This window comes from Stigmatopora nigra, chromosome 7 (genome assembly GCF_051989575.1).
Source record: "Stigmatopora nigra isolate UIUO_SnigA chromosome 7, RoL_Snig_1.1, whole genome shotgun sequence".
Taxonomy (NCBI): Eukaryota; Metazoa; Chordata; class Actinopteri; order Syngnathiformes; family Syngnathidae; genus Stigmatopora; species Stigmatopora nigra.
In genome coordinates, this window is record NC_135514.1 from 9404403 (window position 1) to 9420809 (window position 16407).

A 16407-nucleotide genomic window follows, 5' to 3' on the forward strand; every position below is an offset into this window, starting at 1 on the left:
TCCGGCTGGGCTTTAAGTAGGACAAGCCGCTTCCTGGTTCTCGGAAGGCGGAGAAGGAGGAGTTGCAGTGGGCCAGGGGAGGGAGTCACCTCCGGCGAGGGGGTGGAGGTTTTACCGGCTGTCCGGAGACGATACCGCGGGACCAAGTTGAGATACATAGTAAAGGAGTGCGAGCGAATCTGTGCACTCGACGAGGAGATGCTAAATATTTATTTTGGAATTTAAATATAATAGACGTAGGGGGAGAAAAAAAAGGCATTGTGGGTCGACACGAACCAGGAAGTGAGCGGTGGGAGGCAACGAGTTCCAGGACAGGTGACACAGGTGAGTGGTAACATTCCGTTTCGAAAGCAGCCGGCTTAGGTTTGCAATTTTCAATTTAAATGGATTTATATACTTTATGGACGTGTCTTCGCTTAACTTCCCTGCCGGTTTGTTCCGCTGTTTCGCGTCCCCAAGCCTCTGAAAGAGGTCACGGGAGGACTCGCGAACCCACGTCACGGGTCCATTTACGATTCCCCGCGGCCGTGCGTGACGTGGGCGTGAGTGGGGAAGCATACGTGTGCCCGGCCAGGTGCACACGCTGAGAGGCAGAGAGGGGTCGTGGAGTCTAATTGACATGTTACTAATTATAGAAGACTTTGGCTGATATCCAAAAAAAAACTAACCTGCTCACACGCAAGTCACCGCCTACTGTTTAAACCCACACGGGGGGGATATACCCAAACGTCAGGGAGTGGTGGGTCTCTTCACCCTCATCCTCACCCTCATCCTCACCATTATCCTCATCACCATCCTCTTTATAGCAAGTACGCCCAGCAGCTTTGTGCACTGGCGCATGCTTGAAGGGGTGGGGAGGCCTGTCATGCAAGTGGGCTTGTGCGTGATTACAGAGGTAGATGAGGCTGGCTCGCCCCTCTGACAGACCGGCCCGACAAGCTCGACTGGCTTGGGTTTGGTTTCCCCTGAATTGGGCACAAACACACACGGCTCGTTTGATGGAGTCGACAGACGTCCATGCAGGTACGGTGCAATTTGATGACTTTTTTAATGTCACTTCAGGTCCATTATTTGAAACGGCTTTTGGATTTGGACGACAGCATCGCATGGTAAACTACTTGTAGGTTAGGTCTCACTAGCTTGGACAACAGAACCATATCAGTCGCTTTTATTTTCTGATCATTGCCCCCTAAAATCGGAGGTTGTCCAGTATTTTGAAGAGGTCAAACACCTTTGTTGAAAGTGAAAGGTACTTGTTGGCTACAGATGATATAGCTGGTTTTCATATTCAAATGGCACATTTTCCTAAGCTCTCTTTGATTTTATAATAGTGAGAAACATTCATATTAAGACATTGATCTCAGTGACAATTTCAAAAAATAACCATTGCCAATCATTTTAGCACAAGTTGCAACATGTTTTTTAATCAAACCTTCTGTAGGGTTTAAAGTTTCAAAAACAGTGGTGTGGTGTGTGAATCAGTTGTTGAATGTGGTCTCAAGGGCTGATGGTGCAAATTGAGGGGGTTCTGTCACACTGCTTCAATGCACCATTGGTTATAGAAGACAGACTTAGTCATCAATTCAGGATTGACATAAGTGTTTCAATTATTATTTTTTTGTATTAAACACTACAACAGGGGTGGTCAAGTCCGGCCCTCGAGAGCTCCTATCCAGTCTGATTTCCATATCTCCCTCCTCTGAATCAAATGATCAACTCATCAGCAAGCTGTCCAGAAGCTTCATACCGATCCCAATTATTGGATTCTGTTGTGTTGGTGGAGGGAGACATGGAAAAACAGACTGGATAGGGGCTCTCGAAGACTGGACTTGGCCCCCCCTGCATTACAAGTTAGAAGGAAAAAGACAAGCGTACTAACTGTACATGTTCAAAACCATGGCCTCCTCGTGGGCAAATATAAAAAACAACAGCAAATTACTCGTGCTACCTTAAGTATTTGGCTTGCAAGGATATATATAATATCTGTCCTGTACCTGGTATTTATACATCCATGTGTGGTTTAAAGTACACATATAATATAGAACCCAACAGCTGCAATTTAACATTGAATGGCAATCATAGTGCCCCAGGATAATTGGACATCTGCTTCCCACTGTCCTGGCATGACCTCAGAGCTTGCCTGCTTCCTTGCTTACAACTGCTTTTATCATATGCTGGTTTGAATCTTCGTTTAAAGATCTTACCTTCTCCTAAAGCAGAACACAATAACAGACCATATGATAAAAACAACAGCTAAGTCAGACTTTTGTTGACCCTACTGAATTTAGTATTTGTGCAATTGATACAGGATGTGGTTTGCTTCTTTACTCAAATCTATTTCCCACCCCCAACTTCTCTAATCTTTACATGATAAGTTATCGATGAATCATGTGACTGAATGCACTGTTGTATGCACTCAGTCCGCCCCTGTTTCATTTTTTTCCTCAATTCTGAAATCCTTAAAGTAATCCTAAATTCTAAACCATAATTAATGTATTTCCACAGGTGTATAACCTCAGTTGAGACAGCAAAAGGGAGTGAACCGGAAGACTAATCATTCTCTGCACTGTTTATGGACTGCAGGTAGGATTCATCCAACACAGAATGTTAGATACATTAATAAAAGTATACTATACTATACTAAAACTCTAAAATATTTTGGTGTGTAATATAGCTAATTCCTTTTAACGTAAGAACACAACATGCAACCATTAAACAGAGAAAATAAATCCAAAAACTATTCTACAATACCACTATTAGAGTAAAACAATTCATTTAGAATGGAAAAAAATAAACAATGCACATCTTTGTACTTTTGCAGGCAATCTATTAGAAAATATTACGTTCGTCACAACCATAGTGAAATATTTCATTGCCACTTATCTGTAAATAAACCCTGCAATGAGATATTATTGCAACATTATTGTAAACACGTGTATTTATTCACAGACACTTAAGTAGAGGACAGTTTCAGTAGCAACATGTGGGTTCCTTTTATTATGCTGTCACATCTTTTTCAGGCAATATATCAATTCTTGGTGGGAACATGTCATACTTTTTTACTTGACAGCACTCACGGTAAAAGTATGCGTAAAGAGACAATTATGTACTTGGTTCAAGTTAATGACATATCTACTTTTGTTAGCCTTCAAGACATGTGACCCTCATCCCCACTCATAATAATAAATCCTTGAATCTATCTTGTCAGCCACTACCGCATAACAATTCTACGGTTTGGTGCATGAGATAAGCTGGGAAGAAGAACGGCATATTTATTGAACTGAGTCGGTGGGGTTTCTGCCATGGGAGCGGGGCGGCTTGAAAAAATAAAACATGGACAACATGTAGATGGACAAAGTGGTGGATCGCTTGAATATTTCATAGGCAGCCTGGAAGTTAACTCCTGTGTGGTTTGAGGGCAGCCCACACTCTCAGCCTTTAAAGACACTCCAGGAATTGAGCCAAATGCTACACTTGTGAGGGCACTTTTAAGGGTTTGCACAGTTTAAATGATCCATAAGACTTGAGGTAATATATGAATGAATACAAATACTTGGCGTGGGTCTTCTAACTTTTACATATTAATCTCGTAACAAGCAATCAGAAGCTGGATTTGAATTTCTATGACAGTGAAATGACAAATTGTGGGCTGTAAAACCGTGAAGAATTAAAAAAATACGTACATTAACGAAAGGCTCCATGTAAGGCGCATAAATGCAAATAGTTTCCAAAAATTTGAATTTAGCAACTGTTAATGTGTTTAAATTTCGACTGTAGCAAAGGCTGTGTGAAACTTGTTTGTGCGCGATGGACAAGGGGGTCAAACAAATAGTGTGATCATGGGTCTGATGGAATACAGTATGACTGGTGACTACCATGTGTCTGGGGAGTGGTGAAGGATTGGTTTTGGAGGAAGTCGGGGGGCTAACATTGACACAAGTGCATGGTCACATTTCTGAGAAACTCTCGAAGATGTTTTTTTTTCCCATTTCGAGCTATGTGTGACAGATAGTGTTGTGTGTGGAATGGTTGATTAAGTGCTACAGTTGAGTCTTGCCCCCACTTGATGTGTGTCAATAGAGGAAGTTGTGCGTCTGCCATTTCCTCATTTTCAGTCATGGGGAGCCGTCACGGCTTCGGAGGTCCCTCCCACACTCTCGACCACCACACTCAGCAGCTTGTGATTCAACTTTTCTCGTAAGACAGCTAAAATTCCTGGTGTGTGCTTATCAAAAGGAGGTGACATTCAAGGAAAGCGAGAAGACCTAAAAAACAAGCATGTGAACAGGCCCACCACCCCGTTCCAAAAAATACCCCAACCCTATATAACCTCTCAAAATTTTAAATGTACTGTAAGGTCACCTTTGTAAAATTGAACCACATCTATACAGAACTCAACAATAGCCCGCAATGTGCAAAGAAAGATAGTGAAATAGCCATCAACAGTACTGATTACTCTTGGTTTTGAAAAAAAAATCAATGGCTGACTCTCTGATGGCATTGAATAGCAATATTAGCAAATTGGATGCTCAATAGTGATACAATGGTGTTACTCTGCTGTTTGCTTTCAGAGGAACATTTCTCAGCTGTCATATCAGATGCTGTTTTACGCTGCCAACTGAGACTGTGACTTGTAACCTGTTAGCAGGCGAACATATTTACAGTATCTTGCTAATGCAGTGTTAATAGCTGGGAGCAATGGAAATTAAAATGGGTTTTATCCAAGTGATATTTAGAAAAGTAGAGGCAGGATGCAATATTGGTTCATCTAGCTCACAGTTGTGACTTTTTATGTTTGTGCTAAACTACAGTAAATATACCAGTACCAAAATCCAGGGTTTAATTTCACGTAAATTTCATATAGTTATGTATCTGTGTGAGTCGTACTAGTTTATTTATAATATTTTTGACAGGATTCTATCATTTAATTACTATTGAAAGGACAACATTGAGGAGCATTATGGGATGGCCAATACTCTCTTAATGATCAAACCTAATTCACCGCAGAACACAACATTATGGTGAATAAATCAAACCAACAGTTAATGGCAATTAATTATTTATCAGGTGGGTGGACACAATTGGCGACTACCCCCACGTTGGGAATGCATTAATGCGCTGCCCTCAGTATTTGATGTGAATTGCAACTTATGATTCTCTGCTAGCATATCAATACACCAGTATTAGACCACAACAATATTTTATATTTAGTACAATATTAGGTGTCCTTTGGTCATCAAAAAAAATAGTTTAAAGGGCAGTCAAATATTATGTAATAAAACGTTATTCTGCAAGACTCATTGATTTTCACTCCTTATTAGTTAATTCTAACTGATTGGTTTCATTCTCCAACCACATGAGTCAATTGAGCGGTAAAATTCCTCCTCTGTTATAATTAGTGGATTTACAGTCAGACCATTCTTCTTATCGACCCTGCTGTTAGTACCACATCAAGATAACTCGTCACCAGGAAAGCGTGACACATTGTCACACACGGTCGTATGATCATCTATTTTGAACAGCCGCTCTTTTCACAAATATGAAGCTCCTCCTCTGCGAGCGCAAGACCACCTACAAAATACAGGAAAGGGAAACCGATCAGGATCAGTTAACTTTGCAACATTATTTTTGTGTGTGCATGTGCTCTCATTTGTAAAGTCAGTCAGCTGATTTGCAAGGATGACAGCAGCAGTTGTTAAGATCCTCCCAGTGATTTGGCAACGTGTTGTAACATCTGAAACTGCCTTTTGATGCATTTTCAAATCTCCCTGTCATTTAGTTGTAGACTTTGTTAAATGTGTAATAAATTAGGGCAGCTGTAGTTAATTTTTAAGAATACCAGGGTTAACTGACACCAAGAATAGAATATGATTTGCTCACACACCTCCAATACAAGCACAAAATTAGCATATTAACCAAAAGTAACTAATTTTAGTAAAAAGAAATTGCTTCATAAAAACCTGTTGTCAATTTGGCATGGGCATCACATTTTGTCATGTAAGCCACAATCTTAACAAGAGTGGCTAAATACTCAAATTATGTCCAGATATGTGATGGTCAGTTCTCTTTTATACATATCTATACACTGTATATCATTTCATATATATATTAATCATTTGCATACTTTTAAAAAAAATCACTATCAATATATTGTACTACTGTTAAAATCCCCCAAAACAAGCATACACTCAGTTCTGAACCCAATAAATATAAAAAATATATGACAACAATAGACGTCCAACCCATTTTCACCATGCAAAGCTGCAAGTGATCATTCACAGCCAGACTTTCCAAGAAAAGGGATTTGATATCTAGAGATGTCATTGGCAACCCATAAATTCCTTGAGTTAGGATTAGAAATTTTCAAAGAAATGACACATTTTATTCAAAAGTAATGGTAACGATGGAAATGTGTGCTCTACAAACATCCGCATGAATGAACCCTCCTGCAAGGACTTTATCGGTGTGGCAGCATGTATCTTTGCATCGGTTCTACTCCGTCTCTTTCTTCCGCCCTTCTCTGTCTCTCTTCTTCTGTTTTGCCCTTGTAACACAACTCTTTGCTGAGCGCTCTTGTTTCACGTCTCCTCCCTAACACAGATTGACAGAGGCCCCTCTCACTAGATTTTCCTGTCTTAACCTTTCCTCCCCTCTGGTCCACGTATGTCTTACACATCTGGACACCTACTTCCCTCTTTTTCCTCCGTCCTCAACATACTTTTCAAGTGTGATTTCTAAAAACATCTTCCTGTCCTTAATTTTTGTCCCCTAAATCTCAGAAACTTCCTTTTTACCTCTTTTTCTTCCCTTTTTTTCCTTGTTGACTTTTTTGTGGCAATGTAAAATCTCTATCAAATAAAAATATAGATATATTAATATCTATGATTCAAAGGGAAGAAGAATCTCATCTTAATAACATTACTCTACTTTACCATAGTCTAAAGGACGCTGTTAAACATGTTAAAGCAATATGATAATGCCCTTTTCAGTTAATTTCCAAGTTTGGATGGTAACAATACTGTAAATTTCTCCAAGAGGATGAATAATGGTAACTTGGTAACTCAAAAAGATATTGGACTTCTATCATAAGTGGGCAAGGTCTAGACAAAGTGGACGTTTATGTGCGTGGTGGGATGATTGTGTGAGTCGTGCCAGTCAAATAAATAATGTAATATGTTCTTGGAATCAAGACCACAGTGTGCTGCACATATTCTGTCTTAGACACACACACACACACACACACACACACACACACACACACACACACACACACACACACACACACACACACACACGTGCATGCATAGACCTTATTGCTTCAAACCTATTACGGACAGAGGAGGGCAGAGTGCACTATTTTTGAATGACGTCAATGGCATGAAGTCACCTTTTTTATTAATGATAAGACTTATGCAAATGAACATTTAAACATTTTAATGACTGTGTTGCTTTGGATTCCTTCTGGCATAATGACGAAATGTTCAGGGTTGTGCTTGTGTTTTGGTGGTGGTGGTAAATGTTGTTAGTTTAAATAGCCCTGAAATGGTCCTCTAGAGTCAAATGTGTGTGTTGGCCTCTGCTGTCATCCCCGAATTTTGCCCTCCTCCCTTCTTTCCTCCGGGGTGTCCCACTAAACCACTGCTCTCACTTCCCTCCCGAACAAGTCAAATGTCAAGAGTCTACGTGGGTTTTTGGTGGTGGAGACAAGCCATGAGAGGAGAGCAAGTGCGTGTAGCACAAACGGTATGAGTTTCTTAGTCCTGCTTCCGATTTGCTCGGCCCACCAATTGTGGAGTGGTAGCTAATAACAAATGCGTGTGTTTGTCATGTGAGTTTGAGTTTGCTTGTGGAAGGGAGTTTCACTTACCGTACTGTCTGAGCAATCCATGTGTGTGAGTCTGCTATGTTTGGAGAAAAACTTGTTCAGTTGGATTGAGTTGCTGTAATTGATTGTTTTTTTTCTGAACCATTTAATATACAGAGATACTTTTTTATTGGTACTGCAATGTCCACAGACTGCATATTACTATTACTACAAATTATTGCTCTTGTAATATTTCAAATGGAGGTCAAATGGAGCATATAGTTGGAATATTGTACATTTTGGGAACAATGGTTGGCTGTTTTCGGACCTTAAGTCACATTACAGTATGATGACCGATATTAGTGCACAAATGGTACCATGATGCTTTTAATTCAGTGTGTTTTAAAAATTTTATTATGTAAAATTGGCTATGTTTGATGGATGTAATGTCTGTCTCGACATTTGGAAATCGAACTGAGCTAGTTATGTCAAAATATGTTATTTTTCCAGCAGTTCTGTAATGCAGAAAATTGTTGAAATGTTGTTAAAAATTCATAGTTTTTACAACTGAGTCTTGAATAATAAGTAAACTTGTTTGTAAATGACTTTGACCATTTTACACTGAATCTGGACTTGAAGAAAACCACGTTTCTAATCAAACTTGCCCAGAAAATCCCAAACGGGATCATTTAACCCTACAAGACTGTCAGGTTCATTAATAATTACCTTCGTCCGTAATTATCAATAACTGCAGGAAGACATCTTATTCAATTATTGACATTTAATTAAATAGAAATGGATACAACAATGGGTAAAAGCCTCCGAAGGGGAGAGTCAGCAAGTGTCCCTTACAACTTCCGAACGTCTCCCCGAATAGACGTTTTCGTCCTATTCTTATGGTCACAAGTTACAGAGTTGTTGATCATTCCATCACGTATGAGTAAAAACAACATCTGGGACTACAATAACAATCAAAGTATTTTACTAATAACAAAAACAGGGACTAGACCTAACAACATTTAGATTAGAGTAATTATACAACCTCCTTGACCTAAGAATCATATAATATAATCATAATCATATAATCGTTACATACAGAAAAACCCGAAGTGTACGGTTACATAACGATAACAATATTCTTGTTATTGTCCGAATAGCCCTGTCCTCGTCACCAAGGGCCCACCAAATCTCAAGGACCCAGATTGGGTGGATTGTTTGTATAACCATCCTGGAACAGGCTGTCTAGGTTAAAGATGACTTGGTGTGACCTCAAGACTTTTGAAAAACAGAAAGAGAATGATTTAACAAAGTAATGAATTAATACAAAGAAAAGAAAGAGATTGATTTAATAAAGAAATGAATTAATATAACTATTATAATAATAAAACAGAATAAACCCAACATTCCCCCGTTTTTATAATATGTATGTTATTAGTCATTTCTTAGTAATCACTAAATGGAAATGTCGGTGACTGCGATTTTATCCGCCTACTCCTTACTCCCATGGCTGGTCTGAAAGAGAAAAAACATAATTATATTCGTCCAATTGGTCCTCGGATTTACCGTACTCCTGGACCTCACTGCTTTCCCCAAACCGTCCCATAAGATACAACTCATGTACTTTAGAATTTGTAGGGGCCATTGCAGTAGTTATAAGTCGGCTTAGCAAGGAGCGCAAACAGGGGATACTACATCACCCACACAATGTTAGGATAGCGGTAATTGTGCCTATAGTCCAAATCTTTAGATTTTCCAAAGGTCTTATCCCACCAATCTGACAATGCGGACGTATCTACTCCAGAGTGCTCTTGCATATTGCGGTTCGGTGTTTGCAGGCCAGTAATGGCCCTGGTGAGAGATCCACTGGGTGACGCGTTGTTCGGTATGAAGGTGCAACATTGTTTTCCAAACATTGCACACACGCCCCCTGTTTCAAGGATCATATCCACCGCTATGCGATTCTGGAACGCCATCAGACCGGTAGCTGCCAGTTGTTCCTTCATGGCCACAAATCCCTGTTCAGTATAATTTCCAAGTTTTGAACATTGTAATGTAAGTAATTTATTCTATCCACATTTTTGTTTGGGGTGATTAGAAGGAAGATAGACTCCCAACCTGCTGCGATCTGATTAGCCAGCTTATACTCATCTGGTACGCCCCGGGGGATGCCAATCGCATCAATGTATGTTGGATCTCCTTCCCTCCATGCCTCTCGACGATGTCAGGAGGGTCGACCCTTCACCTCCGAATTATGAGCCGCCAATTGTATCTCCTCCACTGTGGATGGAAAAACAGACACCGGTAAGAGCAGTGAGACCAAAGTACCTAGTCCTGCCGCGTTTCGGCAGGAGTCGTATAATTTATCTACCACCCCGCCACCATAGGCCAGAACGTGGTATCAGGGGTGTAGTTTGTTTTAGAACGCCGGTACACCACGTCTCATTTATCGCCCCCAGCTTCAGACCATGCCCTGTAAGGTTTAAGCAGGTAAAATGATTAAACAGTGGAAAAATTGACTTCCTATTTACCGCGTAACAGGATAAACACTGCTTCAATATTTTTTCTTGCCAAGTAGGACACGTTTTTTCATTTGTAAAAACACTTTTCCCCAAATGAATGGTGATTGAGGGAGTTGTTAGATCCCATCGTATTTTCCCTTGTCTGGTAGGTTATCCTAATCCTTTGTAAGATGGTTTAGTCTCAATTGAAACCATATGGAGACGTCAAACCCAATATAAAAGAGTTCCCTATAGTTTTATGGTATTGCTTGCTGAGCAATAATCTTTTCAATTAATATTGGTGTTTCCCGTATTTTATTAAGTCAGAAAGTTTATCTTACCCGTCCCCTCAATGTTTCAATTGAGACCACCCTTTTACCAAAGTAGCTCCACATAGTGCTTGCCTTCTTTACACTCCATTAACAGCGCCCAATTATCCCCCGTTTGGGAAATCCCTGTTTCAGAAATAAATTTCACAGGTTAATATGTCAGTCCAAGCTTTCCAATCTTGACCAATTTCTGCAACAAGGCTTTTCCCAATCTTCAATTTTTTTTTTTTTTTTTTTTTTTTTTTTTTTTTTTTTTTTTTTTTGCTGTTAATGTACCACACATATTTCCCACCATCTCTTTTTGTATGGCAACCGGGACGTCGCCGAGTCCAAATATATATTTTCAATGTGGAAATTTGATTTAGTAGGTAATGTTAATTAAATGTAAATGTGTATGTTTCTCGGTTTACCCTCCCGTAAGAAGGTGTATCCTCAATTGAAACGCCTCCGCCTTTTTCTCCAACTGGAGAAAACAACCCTACTGTGGAAAGGAATAGAATCACAATCATCATTAATCTCATTGCCCCAAAAGCAATAATTGTTTTCAACATGACTTTTTGTCTTTGTTTAGGGAGTTTTCCTCTTGAAACGTTTCAATTTAGACAACCTTCTTACTGTGGGAAAGGTGCATCCGTGTCCCCTTTCAGTAACAAGGACCCTCCCACTTTGCGTTGCTCCGATGTTTCTTCTTTTATGCTGCTTATCAGCATCCAGTCTTCAAGAATCACCGTCGCTTCGTCCGTTTCCTGTTGAGAAGCAAAATCTCCCTCTGATAGTCTAAATTTGGTGTGTGCGTTTTTTTTTTTTTTTCTCTGATAGATTCGCCTCATCATCCAATTGTCATTGTGTAGTGAATAATAACAATTTGTAAGGTCTACCAAACAGGACTTCATATAAGGTCCGCCAATTGTGGATGGTAGACAACTATTATATTAACAAAATGGGAGCCATTATCACTATAAATAGTTTCTGGAATTCCATATCGTGGAATGATATCCATATGATCTAATAAAAATAAAATAAAATCTATATGTATTTTTTGAAATGGATATGTGGGTATGCATATAGATTTAAACCCTAAGCCTTGTAGTGCCGTTGTAGCAAGGCCACCTCCCCCTTGTCGAGACATAGGTCTTCCCTTGACTCAAGCCCAAATTATTTTCTTTATTGATCTTTTATTGATAGATTATGTCTCGGTGGTCTGCCAATCAAAAAACACAAAAAGACAAACTATCATTCACGCTCACACTCATAAACAGAAGAATTTAGTGTGTTCAACCAGTCTAGCATCCATAATTTCATTTTGTGGGAGTAAACTGGAGTACCCGGAGAAAATCCACAAATTTTCGAGGACGCCATGAATACCCCACATTCCGGAAGGTCTGGATCCACCCCGCATTCATTAGTAGATCCTTTAATATACACACCCCCACTCTAGCATTTTAACCGTTTGTAAAAAATTTCCTTCAAGTTTCACACAAAGTTATATCCTCTTTAATGCTATCAGTTTAGCTGTTTGTTCCCCGAATTGAGGTCGGAATAGTTTCACATCTAAAGTTTTTATTTTTTACAGCCGCCATGACCTAATGGCCCCCTATCATGTTTTTGGAAAATCCCAATTCCCTCTAATAGCATGCCAATCACCTTTTAATGCGGCCATCCAATTTTGTTTCTACTTGTTTCAGGTGATAAGATAATCTCCCCCATTTGTAAAACTAATTCATCCACGCCTATTTTATACAACATGACGCCTATGGCCTTTATTACGTCGCCTTGACTCCAAATTCTATGAACCAAGATAACACGCCGAATTTGTAAGCGAATTTCCCCCATCCCATTTTGTTCATAGACAACCCATCTACCTAAAGCGTCACTTGTTTCAAAACATGAAAGGCCCCACTAGAATTCGTGCATCCAGCGCCAAATAGAGCCTATTTACACATTTGTCTCAAACTTGTTTTAGATATGGGGTCCCCAATTTCCCAAAATTTCCCAGAATTAATGTACTACCACATCCTGTCAAAAACCCAAAACGACTAACATAACCTGTTTCTAAGCCAGATTCTGGAATTTGGAGAATTTCTCCTTTCCCTCCCTTATCTAAGTTTGTTATTGTCACTCGTTATCACTGTAACATTCAGGCGTATTAACCCCATCGTTGCTAAAGTTCTCACCAATTTGCATGCCCTTAATGCCGTAAAAGCAACGTTATTTGGTTGTATCAATTGACCAATGCTTATCCAATCCGTAATATCCTTAAAGTCATCAATATGACCTGTGATAAAGCATATTTCCTCCTGCCAGGACAACAGACAATGTTCTTTCAAGTGCACTTTGAAAAACATTCCATGTTACTCCATTCTTAGGGAAAATATGCTCATCCTAAACCAATTATTTTATTTACAATTCACCTAATTATTTGGATGAATGCCATGAATTTTATCATGCCACTATTGCATTGTAAATTTCCCATCTGATGTCGTTAATCAGCCAAATAATTCAATACCTACTATATACTTTGTAAATCACCTCATATGATGTTTACTTAAGACAAGAGTCATTTCCCATAGCCTGTTACCAAAACAAAAATCTACAACAATTAAATGAGACAAATCAACCTTTTGTTAGACAATTCCTAATTACAAACTTTAATGTTTTAAAAACCTTATCGTCACCAATATACCATAATATTGTAAATTTTGTCATCCTGGCCTTTTATTCTTTTAAACAGCCAACCTCCTGGATTAAAGTATTTTGAATAATCAAAAAATTCTGAAATAGTATTAATATTATTTTATCCTCCAAAAGCTAGTTTCCTTTAACTAAGAGCCCTTTGAAATCCACAATTGCTCAAAAATGACTATTTTGGTCTATTTCCCAAATCCAAAGCTTTTTACCAAATCAACCTTTTACTAAACAGATTTTCTATCCTTTTAATACATTTCATTTTAAAACCCAAAATATCAATGCGAAAGCATTCGCATAACCTTGCATTTCTTGCAGCCCATGTATTGTTCTTATTCTGAAAAGTCCAAACAGAAAACGCAATTAGCCGTTAACTATGACCTCCACTCTTGCTGCGAAAACAGCATTGTTATCTTATGTTTACAAACCAGCTTTTTCCCTGTGCCCAAATACAACGCTTTTTAGAGAAGACAACCATTAAAACGTCAAATTAACCCCTCTTCCGATATTCAACTACATAACAATATTTTTCCAAGACCCCATATTTCCAGAATATGTATGCTGCAAGCACAACAATATGGCAAAAACCCATTTTCTGCCCTCAAGTTTGCTTCAGCACCCCCAAGGCCAATTATTATTATTATAATGTCTTCACGGAAGGGATCACAAAATTTTAGTCGTTTACACGGTCCGAACGCTCCCGAAAGCCCAACACAGTTAAATCGTCTGCCCCGCGGCCCACATGTTTCACTCCCATCTAATCAGCAGCCGCTGCACCAGAAACGCTTCCCCCGCAGTTGACACATTTTTTGGCAAGTCTAGAGCATAATAAAAACACAGGTGACATTCCCTGCTAAACATTTACATGATCATTTTGTATATATTCTTTTGTCTTTTTAAACACCATCTTCCCGTTAGCGGACGGGATCAAAAACCAAGCTGCAATAAGCCATCACATTGCTGTAAATTGACAGTACATATAGGTTATATTAACAAAGCACCACCAGCACTTGGAAATAACCATTCTAATTGTTGTTATACAAGCCCAAGCATCACAAAAAAACCCAATTTAATTGTAATCACAAAACGTCATACCTGGATTAACCAAATCAAATACCAGTGTCCCCATTAATTTTTCTAGCTCAACATTCTCGTATCCAAAATCCACATTCCAAATCATTCTAAGCCGACATTCCTTGTTTTCAGAGACCCTCTAGTCCATTTTATTTTTATTTTTTTTACAACTTATCTCTGATTTTTGTCGAACTTTACACCATCTCTTCTCCCTCTATTTTTGTTAAACTTCCTCCGCGCCCGTCACCTATCTCGGTAAATATTTTCCCCGTCAGCCGAGGAGGCCCCGCTATTTTTTCCTTACCAAACAGTACTTTCCCGCCGCCACGGTCTTAAATATATCCCCGTTATCCGAGGGAGCCCCCACTATTTTCCCAAAATAGTATTTTTAACTTCTCCCCGGCCTTATTTCGCCATTAGTGTCTGTGGAACAAGCTGTTACACTTTTATCCACTCACATATTATTTATATATGTATATTACCTCCATTAGTGTCTGTGGAACAAGCTGTTACACTTTTATCCACTCACATATTATTTATATATGTATATTACCTCTATGCATTAGTGCATATATTATCCTGCATTTTATGCATTTTAAGCTGGCCAGCAAACCCATATTTATTTATCCATAAATATAGCTGTGTAATATTTTTAAAGCGCTTTGTCTTTCCAATTTTTTTTTTTTTTCCCAATCCTTACAAGTTAGACGTATTTTTTGGATCGTCATCCAAACCCGCCTTACAACACGTGTTTCCCATATTTTACTATTATTTTTTGTAGTGAGTTCGTGTGCCTCACACAGTTAACTCTATTATTTATTATTATCACTCCTTCGACTGTATTTCCTAGGCTTATCTTAATTTTTACTGCAGAAACCACACAAACAACATACAACGTATATTCGTGCCTACCCTTTAGACACAGGACACTCCCCGGCCCCAATATTGTACCTCTAGTACAATACATTCGTGCCTACCCCTGAGACACAGGACACTTTCCAGCAAAGTGCCCCACCGTACCTGCCATTGACTAGTATAAACACAGGGTTTTATCGCCGTCACCCAGGACGCGAAACCAGCCCAACCAATGGGCCTCACATACAATGTCCCTTTAACGCATTTGTAAACACCTTCACAACATGCAGACATTAATGTGGACTTACCCGAGATCCATCAGATGTCTCCCTCCAGCAGGAAAAGTCTTCAACCGCCGAGAATCCAGGCGCCCCCGTCGAAAAACTCCGGCCCACCAAGGGTTTTGAAGACGCCGTGCGCACGGTCACTTACCAGATGTCGAACAGCAGCGCCTGGGTTCTCGCTCCGGTATATTGACCTCCATGGCTCAGAAGGACCAAAATGTCAGGTTCATTAATAATTACCTTCGTCCGTAATTATCAATAACTGCAGGAAGACATCTTATTCAATTATTGACATTTAATTAAATAGAAATGGATACAACAATGGGTAAAAGCCTCCGAAGGGGAGAGTCAGCAAGTGTCCCTTACAACTTCCGAACGTCTCCCCGAATAGACGTTTTCGTCCTATTCTTATGGTCACAAGTTACAGAGTTGTTGATCATTCCATCACGTATGAGTAAAAACAACATCTGGGACTACAATAACAATCAAAGTATTTTACTAATAACAAAAACAGGGACTAGACCTAACAACATTTAGATTAGAGTAATTATACAACCTCCTTGACCTAAGAATCATATAATATAATCATAATCATATAATCGTTACATACAGAAAAACCCGAAGTGTACGGTTACATAACGATAACAATATTCTTGTTATTGTCCGAATAGCCCTGTCCTCGTCACCAAGGGCCCACCAAATCTCAAGGACCCAGATTGGGTGGATTGTTTGTATAACCATCCTGGAACAGGCTGTCTAGGTTAAAGATGACTTGGTGTGACCTCAAGACTTTTGAAAAACAGAAAGAGAATGATTTAACAAAGTAATGAATTAATACAAAGAAAAGAAAGAGATTGATTTAATAAAGAAATGAATTA

At 39.2% G+C, this 16407-nt stretch overlaps 1 protein-coding gene across 3 annotated transcripts in view; it reads left to right on the top strand.

Moving 5' to 3' along the window:
- zbtb7b (zinc finger and BTB domain containing 7B) overlaps positions 1-16407 on the top strand; it is a 26527-nt gene continuing 10120 nt past the window's right edge. Inside the window, exons 1-2 of one of the 3 annotated variants that reach the window (XM_077720561.1) lie at positions 1-324; positions 2506-2583. The gene's annotated coding sequence lies outside the window, so the exon portion shown is untranslated. Of the gene's footprint in view, positions 325-529; positions 1024-2505; positions 2584-16407 lie in introns of those variants that run through there. The other 2 variants (XM_077720559.1, XM_077720560.1) reach the window with 2 other exon arrangements.